At 37.6% G+C, this 16,419-nt stretch overlaps 1 non-coding gene across 1 annotated transcript; it reads right to left on the bottom strand.

Moving 5' to 3' along the window:
• Positions 1-16,002: 16,002 nt before the first annotated feature.
• On the bottom strand, positions 16,003-16,110 carry LOC112768628 (small nucleolar RNA R71). The gene has a single exon (XR_003186033.1). It is a non-coding gene; the product is annotated as a small nucleolar RNA R71 (small nucleolar RNA).
• Positions 16,111-16,419: the final 309 nt, after the last annotated feature.

The following is a 16,419-nucleotide window of genomic DNA, read 5'->3' as shown; positions in this document are numbered from 1 at the left end:
CACTATTTTACATGAAGTTTAGAAAGTTTCCTTATTTAGCAGAAACCTGTCTGTTTGCAATGCACCACTTATTTCCTTTACTGACTTATAAGCAAATTTTACCTCGAAAATTTCTTTTCTAAATGGAGTTTGAATATGAACTTTGAAAGTTTATGTAGTTTAAAATTTTGCTTTCTTTTTTTTTTCCAACAAAATTTGATTTTCCTCCAACTTTGTTGCGATCCCATTGCACAACTTTATTTGATTTAGTACCTAAATGTCTTTCGAGAATTGTGCGAAACTAATCTGGCCTTAACGCAATTGACCTAAATTCTTCAAACCTCACCTATTCTACCTTCTACTTGGAAACTGTTTGGACGAAATACAATTTAATTTTCTTTTAGCCATATTGCAGTTTGGATATATGTTTCTGTCATCCTTTTGCAAAAAGCGGGTTGCATACTTTTTCTTTTAAAACATGATGTGATCTTCTTTAAAATTTTTCATTCTTTATATTCAAATGTATTAGAAGGTATTCTTAATCATAATTTTTTTTTTAAATCTTGTGAGCGTCATTACTGACTTTAGTTAATCTTCTTCTATGATTTTATACTTCTTTAACTCAGCTTGACTTTGTTTCAAACTACCACAATACTTTTCCTTTTATTGTTCCTATCGGTCTTCTTTGGTTGATATTAGACTTGTGACCGGTAGTGAGTTTGCGAAGTGATTGATGAGGTTGAGAATTTTTAGATGTTTCGCTCAATAAAGTACAACAGGGAGTTGTGATAGTGGTCTATGTTAAAACCATTGATGTTGACACCATGTAACTTCTTTGTGTTGAAGCTATCTTGTAACTCCTGCCCTACACCACACTCTTCCCTTATATCTAAGTTTTATAGTATATCCGGTATTTGAAAATTTATATATATGCCAAAACTTCTTGTTTTTCTAGAGTATTCAAAAGAAAAGTATTAAAACTATGTAATATGTTATGTATAACTCAATTTTTGAGGACGAAACTTTTATAAGGTGGATATGATGTAAGACCCAAAATTTTAGAAAAATCTTATTGTGAGTTAGTTTCAATTTATTTATTCATTAGAGATTTTATTTTAAAAAATTATTTTATTACAATTAATTAAATCAAGCTTTGATAGGTAAATTAGAAATTTTACTTAATCTTATAATATTGAATGATTTTCTATATTTAAATTATAAAACTTAACAGTTGTAGAAGAATAAAAATTTTATATGATTTATTTTAAATAATTGAACTTTTATAATCTAATATCTTAAATTTTATTAATAAAGAAAAAATTAATTATATTATTATATATTTTAAATTAGAATACTTGATTAGTAATTTAATATAATAAATAAATTTTTTAAAATAATTTTAAGGGATTAAATTAGATTTCAAATTAATACAACATACCCTAATTTTATTAAAATTACCAAACTCTAATTTTATCCAAAATCCCCAAATCCAACCCTAACTCTAACCAAACAAAACCCTAATTTTACCCTAACCCTCACCGCCACTTACCCTCACCACCACTCACCCTGCCCTCACCTGTCACACACATACACATGGTAAAATGAAAGAAAAGAAAGAAAAGGAAGACGGAATGAAGGAACTGAAAGAAAGGGAGGGGAAAGATTGAGAGGGGAAGGAGAAGAGAGGGAGGACGGTGCCGGCGAGCGTCACTGCCGCCGCGCCGTCGTGTTGCCGTTAAGAGAGAGGAAGTGCGAACCAAAGCCATGGGAGGGAGGAGCAGAGCCGCGGAATGATAGAGAGATTGACGAATGGGGTGTTGTCTCGTTCATCATCGTCACTGTCGCTGCCGCCTTGGGTCCGCCCATTGTTGTACTCATCGCTGAAGCTCGAACACCGCTACAGCCACCGCGTTGTTGTCATCTTTAGATCCGCCATTGCTCTGCTGCATCTCCATGGTGCTTTCATCAGCGCCAAACCGCCATGCTATCACTGCTGCTGGGTTTCGCCGCGCCTTGCCTCCACCACCTCGGCTGCCAGAAACCGCCGCTTCTCTAAATTCTCTGTCTTGGTAAGCTTTAACCTTGCTTCTAAATCTTCCTGTTTGTTAAGTGTATTGTTACCGTGAGCGTGTTGATAAGGCTGTTGTGCTAGCTTTATGGTTACCACGAGTTTTCTGTTGTACACCAACACCAGAGCTGCCGCTACTTAACTCAGTTATTTCTTCTCGGTTATGGTAAGCATTTCAATTTTGAAAAGCCCTTTAGTCACTATTTTGTTATCTTACGCTGAGGTTTTGCAGTGTTAATTGCTATAAGATTGAGTTTCAGTTATTCTATGTTGTGATTAGAGTTGTTGTGGTTGCTGCGTAAGCAGTTTAGAGCGAAGGTTGCAGCTGCCGCTGATTGCGGGCTGAAAAGAAAGGGTTTCTTGATGCGTTTGGTTTATGAGTTTCGATTATTCGAGGTAGGGGTTTCTTTCTAAAAACTCAATTTTATATTTGGAATTGTTATAATTAGATATTGTTGAATCTATTTTTTTAAAGTTTCGTAAAGAGTTTGATTGTTGAAAACAATTTGATTTTGGGTTGGTTTGATTTGGAAATGGTTTGGTTGGGACCCAAAAAGGGTGGTAAAGTCCAAGTTTTAGGGGAGGTGCTGCCGAAATTCCTATAAAATATGAGATTTTATTGAAATGTTCTTTGGAAAATTTTGAGTTTTAATACTTTTATTATTTCATTTGAATTGTTTAAGAAAGTTTTAAATTATGTTTTGAAATGAAGTATTGAAAAGAGAATTATGATTTAGCCTAGTTTCTTAAGAAAAGTATTCTATCTCTTTTGGGAGCAAATCATTTAGAAGAAGTTTATATTTAAGGGTTGTTTTATATGTGAAAAGGGTTTATGTTTTTGGAAATTGGCTTGAGGATTTCAATTGGAGGAGTTTTAGTGACTTTGAAAGAACTTGAATTTCAATTGACAAGTCTCATTTTACAATATCTTAGGAAAAGTTTAAATTTTTCTTTAAATTCTGAGTTTTGAAAAACTAAAACGATTTCTGAGCAATTGGAAATGCTCCGGATTTAATCATGGATTTGAAATTGGTTTGGTTTAAGTAAAAAGGAATGGTTTTGAAAATATGTTCGGAGTAAATGATTACACAAATTGGTTTGGCCTAAACTCTATTTTTAGTTATTCAAATAAAAAAGCTAAGGTTTTAAAGATTTTAAATGAATTCGAGGAAATAAATTAGGTTATTCTCCCCTAAAGTCTTAAGACTCTGCTGAGGAATTTCATTACCAAATCCTGTGTTATGATGAATGATTTTTGAATCTTTCAGAAGGAATTTTTAATTTGGCATAATTTCTGAGTTGTTTAGGAGTTTTAGAAGGATGTTGAAGAAATGTGGCTTGTTTTGAAAAAGGAAATTTACTTTTGAGAAAGGTGGCTTATAAGCTTGAAATGATTTGAGAAAAGAGGATTATTGAAGTTAAGAGAGAGTTAAATTTGATTTTGGTTTTTAAAGAAAAGTAATTTGAGAAGAAAGTGATATATGACAGAAATGATATTTTTGACTTGATATGAAGTGTTAATGAAGTGCAGAAATGATGATGAATGAATGTGTGGCTTTTGCACTTCTTTTATTGGAGATATGAGTTTCCCTGGGTAAAGTACCGTGCTTGCCACCACGTGTTCCAGGTTGAGACTCAATTCTCTGTTGACCCTACGATGTAAGGGTGACCGGGCACGTATAAATTCTCGGGAATAGTACCCGTATTGAGCGATTTGATATATGAGAAAAAGCTATGCATAGACTCATGGGGATGTGCGTCAGGGGACAGTCCAAGGGTTTAGCAAACCGGGCTTGTTGGGTTGGCTTGATAACCGATAGATGAGACTCATCAGCCATAGGGCAGGCATTCATCATATGCATCTACGAGACATTGTTTGGGTGTACATATTGTAATTAGTTTGCCTACGTAAATAATTATGCCTAATTGCTAATTGCTCTACTTGATATATCTGCTTGATTTTGTTTGAACCTTCTTACTTGTGTTTGTGACTGAAAACTGGTTGGATTGTGGTGGATTAACTGTTGATTGAAATGTTTGGGCCTATGGCTGTGATTGATTATATGATGGGCCGAAGGCTGTGAATGGTTTGTGTTTTTAGTTTCGTAAAGTATGAAAAACTAAACTGGTTCAGCATAGACTTAATGAACCTATGCTTGAAACAGTTTGGTCATTCATACTGCCTAGGAAAAGCTCTTTTAAAAAAGGTTTGGATTTTTGGAGAATTAATAGATTTCTCTTTTAAAAAGAATCTCGAATTTTGAATGTGGATCTATGGTTTTGAAAAGATACATAAGGCGGGTAACAATCACTGTAATTTAAAAACAGTTTTTATTTTCACGTATCCTATTATAATAATTCTGCAACCCTATAGTAAGAACCCTTTCGAGGACGATGTTCTCACTCTCCTACAGGTGTTTCTTTTTCAGGATATGGACGAGGAAGTCACGAAGAGTTTATTCTGTTTTCTATTTATATGATGTATTGTAGTAGTTACTTTTTCTCTCGCCTTTATCCTTACAAGTTCTTATAAGAGGGATAGGAATTTGATTATGTAATGCTTGTAAAAATATTTAAGTATATATATTTATATATTCTCTATGAGTACTGCAATTTGCAATGTAAGTATGGAAGTAAGTTTTTGAAAAATACAGTCTAAGATTTTAAACAGACTCATATTTTAGTATTAAATATTATAAGAGACGTCGTAATGCCCGAGCTATCAGAGTGGCGCAACCGGAAGCGTAACATTTTGATAATTAGGGTGTTACACGTAACACTCACCTAAATAGAAAACTTGTGTATGAAGAAATGTAAGATAAGAGTAAACTAAGCAGGATAATATATGATGAGCAGATATTTTATACGCTTTTTAGTACTATTTTCTTAGTGTTTTTGAGTATATTTTACCAAGTTTTAGTACGTTTCAGTGCAAAAATCACTTTTTGGATATTACTTTGATTTTTTTTTATATTTTTCTTATGATTTCAGATAATTTTTGGGTGAATTTGGCTAGTTTTGACAAAGTATGATTCAGAGGCAAAGAAAGGACTGCAGATGCTGTCAACTCCTGACCTCCGTGCATTCCAATGAACATATCTTGAGCTACAAAGATTCAAATGACACGTTCTCAATGTCATGGGAAAGCTAACTTTCATGGCTTTCCAGCAATATATAATAGTTTGTACTTTTCTTTGGAAATAAAGGCCCAAAATGGGCGTTAGACGCCCAAACTACCCCCTTTCTGGCGTTTGACGCCCCAAGAGGAGCAAAGCTGGTGTTGAATGCCCATAACTGGCGTTCAAATCCCCAAAGGGAGCAAGGGAACACCAAAACACCTCCTAATGGGCGTCCAATGCCCATTCACTCAACCTGGATGCCAAGTTCAGCCCAAAACACTCACAAAAGTGGGCCCGGAAGTGGATTTTTGCACCATTAGCCTAGTTTCATTTCATCTTTGTAATTTTTGGTTATTAAGCTAGTATTTATAGAACAAGGATCACCCTTGTTCAAAACTTTTGAACCTTTCGAACATTTACCATTGTTTTCTGTAAAGTATGAGCAACTAAACCTCCTAGGTCAAGGATAGGAGCTCTGCTCATTCCTATGAATTAATGTTATTACTTTTCTACTTTAATACATGTTTGATTTCAATTCTATAATGCATTTTCGTTCTTCATCTTTATGAATTGGGGGTTAAACGTGACATTGACCCCTCTTTCTACATGGGTTCATGCGAAGCCTTAGCGGGACAGTGTGAATTATAGCTTGAGAATGCATCACAGATTCCAAAAGAGTTATCTGGGATAATTGGGGTATGTGAGATAAAACTTCGTTAGTCATGGGTAGCTGAGGTCTCTGTTGCGTTAAGGCTAGAATCCTGAGCTTCATTCTCCGATCCGAAAGATCCGACCTTGTCTGTGGCATTTTGAGTAGGATCATCAGAGTCTGAATTGCGTGAGCTTCACCCTCATTCATATTAAACAACCACTGACAACAGGAGTTGGTATGAATCAGAGGAGATCAATGACCACTAGTCCCGGCTTTGATCACTTACAGCCTTGCCATTGAATGAATCACTCATTGTTAAAGTAGTCAGTAAGAAGCATCAATCTAGAAGAACAAGCATCTCCAATGCCTTGACTAGTTTCTCATTATCGTTTCCACATCAATAAAGTAATTCTTTCCTTACTATTTCTGTTTATGCATTTCTACAACAATCAGTCTTTTCTGTTCACCTTACTGAGATCTACAAGATAACCATTGCTTGCTCAATCTGACAATCCGCGTGGGATCGACCCTCACTCACCTGAGGTATTATTTGGACGACCCGGTGTACTTACCGGTTTAGTTGTGCGAGTTCTAAATTTCATGCACCAATATACAGGAGAGTTCCAAGATACAGATATAAAAAATTCCGACTTGGCTCGCGAAGATAACCCGGCCAGAGCACATAGGTATATATACATATATACATGGAAACGCAAAAGACCCCAAAATATAGCTTACAGAACCTGCTTCTCTAAAATAACCTCTAAGAGGGGTAATACATCACGTACATAAGTAGAGGAGATAATAAGTATCTACATATAACTAATAGCCAAAAGTAAAGTCCCGAATTGATAAAGTCTTCGCTATGAGAAGCTTCCAGCATGCCTTAGCGAGGAGCCTCATGTCCTGCATCTGAAAACCATAGAATACGTATGGGGTGAGAACCAGAGGTTCTCAGCATGGTAACAGTGCCCACATCTCTAACATATAATGTCCCGAAAAAGTCGAAGGCGATCCTAGAACTTCCGACAACAGGTTATAAAACTTAAAGATTTAAAACAGAAAACCATAACGGGGTGGTCCTCTAAGCTTCTAAACTTAACCCAACTTTAATTTAAACAGTCGACTATTCCCCTTTCCTCCACAATCCTCCCAAACACCAGTAGAACTACACAGACAAACAAAGCAGACAAAGCAAATGCAAGTAGAATACAGATACAACAAGTAGCATTTATAGTAGGTAAGCATAATAATCACATAGGCAAGCTCAAGTACTGCACAATCAAACAAAGCAGACATATGCATATGATGTATGTCTATCCTACTGGCCGTGAGCTCACGTGTCAGTTTTTTTGCCAGAACCCGACGTGTTCGGTAGCTAACCCGGGCAAAGTCTCTCTGTTGCACCTTAATACCATTAGAGGGGATCCGTGCCCTATCACCATTAGAGGGTATCTGTGCCTGCCACCATTAAAGGGTATCGGTGCCCTGTCACCCTTACAACCAGAGAGAAAACACAAGCATACTCGCAACATTTTCACATTTCCTCAATTAATCATAATCATTTAATCCCCAATCATATTTTAGTAATAATTCATCATTAACTCATCTCTTTCTTCATCAATATAGTACCAACAACAACTCCAAATTCACTAATCAATATGCATATCAACCAATATAACACATAAAGCTACACACAAATTATTCATAGGAATCTCAATCACAACCTCCAACTCAATAATCACATTCATAATACTCAATCCCAACCAACAACAATATCAACGATTCATTTCCTATCTTAGGGTCTCTAGCCTAAGTTTTCACAATACATTAAATTTTAGATACGAGAAACCGAAACCATACCTTAGCCGATTTCCGATAAACCCGGAACACCTCAAGCGTTCCGGCACCACAATCTCTACAACTCCAGCCCCTCACCAATGATACCCAGCCTCCAAAGTTAATCCTCTAGCTTCCAATTTCTCAAATTAACTCCAACTGATAACCAATTTCAATGTAACATCACAATTATCACTATAATCAATATAGAGTTCACTAATTCAACATTTCATAAGGGGTTAGAGGGTTCTTACCTGACCCACGGCTCAAACAAGCTAAACCCGACAATACCCGCAGGCTAATTCGACTCTAAACACAAAAATTACACAAAAATTCAATATAATACCCATTAAATTTTGAAATTAGGGAAAGAGGAAATTGGAACTGGAAAGTGGATTTCTTACCAAATTATTGGATGGGATTTGTAGAGAATTCCAAGACGAATGTGTGGCCACTGACGGCTCGTTAATCGGAGCTCCGGATCAAAAGTTATATTGGTTTGAAGATCAAGCTAGGTTTTGAGAATCTCCTTCCTCCTCCAAATGTGTTTCAGCGTGTTTAAGTGTGTGCATGGAGAAGTGAGCTAAAGCTCATGTTTTAAGTATATTGGGCTAGGCCTTGGGCCCAATAGGGTTGGGTTCACCTGATTCAGCCGTTCGGCCTAATTTTGGGCCAAATTCTTTAAAATTGGTGTCAAAATTCATATTTTAATTAATTCTACCACATTAAACTATAAAATTTTATTTTCTAATTTCTTGGATTAATAATTAATTTATTATCTAATTATTTACTAATTTCATGTGTTTTACATTAATAATAGTGGGGGTGCTTCCGTGATTTCTACAGATGGTACGGCACGGAGACATGGGAGTTGGTGGAGCGACTGCTCGGTGCCAGGCCTCCGGTGGTTGCACAGTAGGGGCGCAGAGGAAGGAGTCGTTCTTGTTGAAGCTTACATAGGTGCGGAATTGTGTCCGCCATATGCCACAAATGGATGATCCGAAGACACTCCGACAGTATGCGAGGTGTTACATATTATTACTGATCGGGGGTTGCCTGATGACGGTTAAGTCAAACAACCTGGTTCATCTTCTGTGGCTACCACTGCTTCAAGACTTTGAAAAGTGGCATGGGCTGTCTTGGGGCTCGGCGGTGCTTGCATGGACATATCATTCACTGTACTTTGCAGCACACCGAGGCATGACAAACATAGTTGGCTATAAGCCACTGTTCATGTCTTGGGTATACCAGAGATTTCCATAGTGGTATCCATCTGAGCAACAAGTTTTCCTGTATCCTATGGCAGCAAGGTAATCATTATTTATATCTTGCTTCTGTATGGAATTTGTAACTCATTATGATATTCTATAAACTAAATTCGTGTTATTCTTATAACAGTTAACAGATTGATAAGGTTGATGCAGCAGAGCAGGGACCAGCACGAGACGAGAGTCCTCCAATGGCGTCTATCGCTAAATCAGTTATGGATGGATGAGGTTAGAACTAAAATTTTACTTCCTAGTAGTTCCTTTTGATTCCTTTTATTCTTCGAGTTGAAATTGCTTATAGCTAACTAAATAAATTAAATATAGCAAATGCATTGAAGTTTAATAAAAAAATTAGTCTTTCAATAATTAAATCAATTACTACATATTTATTTATATTTATATATATTGATTCACATATTTTTTAATTAAATATTTATAATGAACCAATAATAATCAAACTTATTTGTATCATTATAGTAATTTTTTTTAAGAGATATCAAATATTTATTTATCCTTTAATTTAGTTTGTTTCATTGATCATTATTTCAAACTATTGTTTCAGTTTGTGTAGACGTGACCCTGCCCTGCAGGCTATGTGCCCACCCTGGTTTATCGATGAGGCAGAGTGGGGCACAGATGTCTGTTGTCTCCCTCGTCTACTTCAACATCGTCAAGTTTCACCAAGTTAACCGGGTGAAGCGCTAGTTCAACAGAGAGTAGCCAGTGCTGGGGTCCCCGGTCAACGTTGATACATTCCTGACATCCACAGGATGAGGTGAGGATTTTGGTGGCCTAACAGACTTGTTGACTGGTATGACGACTGGAAGACATGATTTGAAGAGAGTCGCAGGATCTCTATTCATCCTTGCTTCAACTACAGGCCGACCCAGGAATATTGGGATTGGTACCGAGCCGCTTGTCTGGTTAGGAACCTTACCAGGCCAGGATGTACTTAATGATCTGAGGTTGTTTGATTTACCTGCTAACGTCCAGCCTACTGCCAACCAGCCAAGGGACGTTCTTCACCTTCCCAGGAATGTCCTCGATCGGCGTCAGCATGCAAGGGAGGTTCGGGAGGACACTCTGTGGCCTGCCAGAGAGTGGGGAATAGCCACAGGGGCTAGGAGACATAGGGTCAAGCCTTGGCGGGAGTGGTTGGATGTGGAGTCCGAGGAAAAAGCTGAGTTTGATCAACATGAGGAGCACAGTGACATCCTAGCTAGTGGCAATGATTCAGCCCCACCACCACCTCCTCATCCACCTCCCCTACCACATCATCCATCTAGGTCAGGTGCACAGTAGCATCGAGCCGTGTGGGACACTTCACCACCTAGCTGGCATGATGTCGGGGCATCCAGCAGCTATCACAGGGAGCAGATGGTTGAAGAGATAGGGTTCGAGGATGCATTCCAACTTCATACCGCTGACCTGGCCACGATGCAACACCTCGCAGATCAATTCCATACTGGCAGGGAGCAAAGCATCGGATAGGTTCATCCCTCCTCAGCTCCGGCGTATAGCTCAGCCTGGATTTCACACATATCACCAGACAGTGGCTCGTCATATGGATCAGGGGTGTGACCGGGTGCCAGTATACGACTCTGCCATCAGTGGACTATGGTCTCTTGCTCACTGCATCCCTGCCACAATAAACACCATGTATGCTCCACTCCCTCAGCCTCAGCCTCAGATTCATCAGTATGCCCCCGTACCATACTCGGGAGGTTACTATTACCCACCTCCACCATCGCCTCTACAGGTGCCACAGGATCCTTTTGGATTGTATCAACGGTAGGATGACCTTGCAGATGAGACTGTTGTCCGACTGTCAATGGTCTTGGGACACGGTGAGTGCTAAACACGTATGCGCTCCACCAACCCTTCGGACCTCCCTAACAAAATAAAATATTTATGGTTGGAAAATACCCTAGATATAGCAATCATAAATGAGTAAATGTGCCACAATTAAACTTGTCCTTACCAGTATCTGAGGTTCTGTCAGAGGGCTACATGGAGACTCTAGGGACATCCAGTTGCAGCTTGGCGGCAATGCACATGGTACTTCAATCGGTCCGATTCGACCACTTGGTACTCAGCACTTCTGTGGATGCTGTAGTTCTTCACACCCTGCATTACTACATCTCTGCTTTTGAATATGTGGCCGACACGAAACAACCCCACCGTCTAGGTTGTAATCGTCTTTCCGGTGTTCAAAAAAAGGAGATTTCTCATTCATCACATCTAGATCCAATGCATGATAATGACTTGGTACACCAAATAGCGCCAGAATCGGGTACGGGGGAGGCAACACATAGCACACCACTACCTTAGCTGGCATCTCCAGTTTAAAATTTTGTTCATCATTATCTTCAGAAGAATCACTATCGTTGCTATCCACAACGTACTCTTCGTCGGAGTCTTCATCACCGACGTCCATGTCTTCCACTGGACTAACAATATGAATCGGTGGTAGTGCGAGAGGAGGTTCATCTTGCACAAAGGTCGAGTGGGTGGATCCGTTGCCACCAACATCACCAACCTCGGCGGAAAGCTCCATCACTTGTTCCGCCATGATTCTCCCATGGATTTCAAACATGAGTCGCACATGCTCGTCGCTCTAGAGTTGAAACAGGCGAAATCGAAAATCTCCATTACCCAACAGTGCTAGTAACCTATACCCCACCCTTTCGATATCTTTTATCCCTAAACTACCAAGGTTGTTCAATACCAGACTCTTCAACTCGGACAACAAATTTACGAGTTGAGTGCACAACAGTAGCGGATTATCATATTCAAATATCACCCATTGTCACTGTTTCTCATACGACAATTAGGATACACACAAACAACCACATATCCACTACTATTGGACATTTTTGCCTATTTTTAGAAAGAAAAATAGAGGAGAAGATATGAAATGTATGTGGAGAATGTCAAGGGTTACACATCCTTTTATATTTTTTGGAAGTTTGTCTTACTGTATCTTGTGTACATTGTAAATGTTATAATTTAACACGTATCTTGTTTACAGTATAAACGAGATACATGTAAACTACTGTAAACGAGATAAGTAATCCTACGTATTTTCATAATAATTTTTAAAATTATTTATTTCAGTAAATAAAATATTTTTTTAATTTATTTAAATAAAAAATCCAAACTAGGACCTACCTAAATTATGTTTCTAACACAACTGTTATTTGATACGGAAAAATTATTCTGCAATAACTACTGGCAAGTGCACTGAGTCGTATCAAGTAATAAAACTCACAAGAGTGAGGTCGATCCCACGAGGATTAAAAGATTAAGCAAGCAGTAGTTGATTAATTATTCTAGTTGGACGGTTCAATTTTGAGTGAGGAGTGAACAGGGAATATGATGAGCGGATAATTTATACGCTTTTTGGCATTATTTTTAGTATGTTTTTAGTATATTTTAATTAGTTTTTATTATATTTTTATTAGTTTTTAAATAAAAATCACTCTTCTAGACTTTACTAGGAGTTTGTGTATTTTTTTGTGATTTCAGGTATTTTCTGGCTGAAATTGAGGGACCTGAGCAAAAATCTGATTCAGAGGCTGAAAAAGGACTGCAGATGCTGTTGGATTCTAACCTCCCTGCACTCAAAGTAGATTTTCTGGAGCTACAGAAGCTCAATTAGCGCGCTCTCAATTGCGTTGGAAAGTAGACATCCTGGGCTTTCCAGCAATATATAATAGTCCATACTTTGCTCGAGGTTTGATGGCCCAAATAGGCGTTCCAAGTCAGCTCAAGAATTCTAGCGTTTAACTCCGAAACTGGCACAAAAGCTGGAGTTAAACGCCCAAACTGGCACAAAAGCTGGCGTTTAACTCCAAGAAAAGTCTCTACACATGGAAGCTTCAATGCTCAGCCCAAGCACACACCAAGTGGGCCCGGAAGAAGATTTCTGCATTAATTACTGATTTCTGTAAACCCTAGGCTACTAGTTCTCTATAAATAGGACCCTATACTATTGTATTTTATATCTTTGATAAGTCTTATGCTATCTTAGACACGTTTTGGGGGGCTGGCCTCATGGCCATGCCTGAACCTTGTTCTTATGTATTTTCAACGGTGGAGTTTCTACACACCATAGATTAAGGTGTGGAGCTCTGCTGTTCTTCATGAATTAATACAAGTACTATTGTTTTTCTATTCAACTCAAGTCTATTTCTTCTCCAAGATATTCATTCGTTCTTCAACTTGATGAATGTGATGATCCGTGACACTCATCATCATTCTCACCTATGAACATGTGCCTGACAACCACCTCTGTTCTACTAGCAATGGCTTGAATGCATATCTCTTGGGTTTCTAATCTAAGATTGGAACCTTCGTGGTATATGCTAGAATTATTGGCAGCCATTCCTGAGATCCGGAAAGTCCAAACCTTGTCTGTGGTATTCTGAGTAGGATCTAGGAAGGGATGACTGTGACGAGCTTCAAACTCGCGATTGTGGGGCGTGTGACAGACGCAAAAGGATCAATAGATCCTATTCCGACATGATCGAGAACCGACAGCTGATTAGCCGATGTTGTGACAGAGCAAAAGGACCATTTTCACTGAGAGGACGGGATGTAGCCATTGACAACGGTGATGCCCAACATAAAGCTTGCCATGGAAAGGAGTATGAATGATTGGAAGAAGGCAATAGAAAAGCAGAAGTTCAAGGGGAACAAAGCATCTCCATACGCTTATCTGAAATCCACCAATGAATTACATAAGTATCTCTATCTTTATTTTATGTTTATTTTCATCACCTTAAACTCCATAACCATTTGAATCCGCCTGACTGAGATTTACAAGATGACCATAGCTTGCTTCAAGCCGACAATCTCCGTGGGATCGACCCTTACTCACGTAAGGTATTACTTGGACGACCCAGTGCACTTGCTGATTAGTTGTGTAGAATTGTGACAAAGTGTGATTCACGTTTGAGAGCTCCATGTATTTGGCGCCATTGTTGATGATCACAATTTTGTGCACCAAGTTTTTAGCGCCGTTGCCGGGGATTGTTCGAGTTTGGACAACTGACGGTTCATCTTGTTGCTTAGATTAGGTACTTTTCAGAATTTTTAAGAATGAATTCTAGAGTTTCAAGGTGATGTTCTTATCATCACAAAAGCTGATTGATTCTCATCAATTTAGCTGTTGAATGTAATGTCTTGCTGAAGCTTGGCCAAACATGTCTAATCTTTTTAGACTGAAGCTTTAGACTAACATTGCATGATTCCTGGAATTCTTATTAAAAGTTTTGATTCTCTTTATTTTCTTTTCCATATAAGTTTCGAAAATCACAAAAAAATTTATAAAACCATAAAAACCAAAAATATTTTATGTTTCTTGTTTGAGTCTATTGTCTAATTTTAAGTTTGGTGTCAATTGCATGTCTTTATCCTTCTGATTTTCAAAAATTTATACATATTGTTCTTCATTGATCTTCAAGTTGTTCTTGATGATTTCATTGCTTTGATCTTCAAATTCTCTTGTTTTGTATATTTTGTTGTTTCTTACATGCATTTTTACATTGTTATAGTCCTTAGTATACAAAATTTTAAGTTTGGTGTCTTGCATGCATTGTTTATTTGATCTTAGTTGCATTTTTTATTGATTATCATCATCAAAAATTCAAAAATATTTTTTTAAAAACTATGTCTTTTCAAGTCAATAATACAGAGAATTGAAGATTCAAAACATTCAGCAGAGGAATCAAACAGAAAAAGCTGGGCGTTCAAAATGCCCAGTGAAGAAGGAAAACTGGCGTTTAAACGCCAGCCAGGGTACCTGGCTGGGCGTTTAACGCCAGGATGACACTAGAGGGAAGATTTTGTTTTTAATTCACATTTTTTTCAAGTTTTCATAATTTTTCAAAATCAAATCTTTTTCAAATCATATCTTTTCAATCATATCTCTTTCAAAATTAATTTCTTTCCTTTTTATATTTATTTTTACTATTTTCAAAAATCCTTGCTCCAATTCAAGATTTACTTCAAAAATTTTCAAGTCGTTACTTGCCTATTAAGAAAGGATCAAACTTTAAATTTTAGAATCATATCTTTTAATTTCTTGTTAGTCAAGTAATCAACTTTAATTTTAAAAACTTTCTTTTTCTAAATTGATTTTCAATCATATCTTTTCAATCATATCTTTTCAATCACATCTTTTTCAAAATTAATTTTCAATCATATCTTTTTTATTTCTAATTTCAAAATCACTTAATTTCTTTCCCAAACTTAATTTTCGAAAATCTCAATCAAAATTTCAAAATTTCTTTTAATTATTTCAAAATCTTTTACTTTAATTTTCGAAAATTCTTCCCCTCATCTCACATCCTTCTATTTAAGGGACTAAGACTCCTCATCAAGGTGCAATTCGAACTCTGTCCCTCTTGATAAGTTTGAATTCCCTCTTCTCCACCTCCTCCTTCTATTCTTCTTTTCCTCTGATACCTCAAGGAATCTCTATACTGTGACATAGAGGATTCCCTACTTTCTTGTTCTCTTCTCTTTCATATGAGCAGGAGCAAAGATAAAGGCATACTTGTTCAAGCTGATCCTGAACATGAAAGGACCTTGAAGAGAAAGCTAAGAGAAGCTAAAGAGCAATTCTCTTTAGAGGGCCTAACAGAACTCTTCAAAGAAGAAGAAACCATGGCAGCCGAAAACAACAACAATGCCAACAATACAAGGAAGGTGCTTGGTGACTTTACTGCACCTACTCCTGATTTCTATGGGAGAAGCATCTCAATCCCTGCCATTGGAGCAAACAACTTTGAGCTTAAGCCTCAATTAATTTCTCTAATGCAACAGAATTGCAAGTTTCATGGACTTCCATTGGAAGATCCTCATCAGTTCTTAGCTGAGTTCTTGCAAATCTGTGACACTATCAAGACCAATGGGGTTGACCCTGAAGTCTACAGACTTATGCTCTTTCCTTTTGCTGTAAGAGGCAGAGCTAGAACATGGTTGGATTCACAACCTAAGAAAAGCCTGAACTCTTGGGAAAAGCTAGTCAATGCCTTCTTGGCAAAGTTCTTTCCACCTCAAAAATTGAGTAAGCTTAGAGTGGAAGTCCAAACCTTTAGACAGAAGGATAGTGAGTCCCTCTATGAAGCTTGGGAGAGATACAAGTAATTGATCAGAAGGTGCCCTTTTGACATGCTTTCAGAATGGAGCATCATAGGAATCTTCTATGATGGTCTGTCTGAACTATCCAAGATGTCATTGGATAGCTCTGCTGGAGGATCTCTTCATCTGAAGAAGACGCCTGCAGAAGCTCAAGAACTCATTGAAATGGTTGCAAATAACCAATTCATGTACACTTCTGAAAGGAATCCTGTGAATAATGGGACAACTCAGAAGAAAGGAGTTCTTGAGATTGATACTCTGAATGCCATACTGGCTCAGAATAAAATATTGACCCAACAAGTCAATATAATTTCTCAGAGTCTGTCTGAAATGCAAGCAGCAACA

The sequence above is a fragment of the Arachis hypogaea genome, chromosome 17, assembly GCF_003086295.3.
Source record: "Arachis hypogaea cultivar Tifrunner chromosome 17, arahy.Tifrunner.gnm2.J5K5, whole genome shotgun sequence".
Classification (NCBI taxonomy): Eukaryota; Viridiplantae; Streptophyta; class Magnoliopsida; order Fabales; family Fabaceae; genus Arachis; species Arachis hypogaea.
Note: the sequence above shows the minus strand (reverse complement) of the source record. Positions and strands in the feature narration are given on the sequence as shown.